Source organism: Penaeus monodon, chromosome 22, assembly GCF_015228065.2.
Source record: "Penaeus monodon isolate SGIC_2016 chromosome 22, NSTDA_Pmon_1, whole genome shotgun sequence".
Taxonomy (NCBI): Eukaryota; Metazoa; Arthropoda; class Malacostraca; order Decapoda; family Penaeidae; genus Penaeus; species Penaeus monodon.
Window position 1 is genome coordinate 22,089,840 of NC_051407.1, and position 348 is coordinate 22,090,187.

Genomic DNA, 348 nt, shown 5'->3' on the forward strand with positions numbered 1-348 from the left:
TATTGCGGGACCAGCCTGATGCGGAGTGCCTCAAGGGGAGTCAGATATCGAGACTCGAGGGGATTACGGGTCGCGGATTGCTTCTGCGATGGAGCCTGGACTTATCATATTGGTAAGGGCTAATCCATGCTTAGTGGTACTCGTGAGGGAAGTGGCTCGGTGAGCAGGTGTGGTATCTAAAGGGGATTATTATATTAATTTACAATATATATTTGATTTGGTTATTTACTGATAAATTACATTAATCTAACTCATTGTTTTTGTATCATTCTTTTTATCATTAAGTGAATGGTCATAATATTCTGTTCAGACAGAGCATTATGAATTAAAGGGCTTTTATTTAAACTC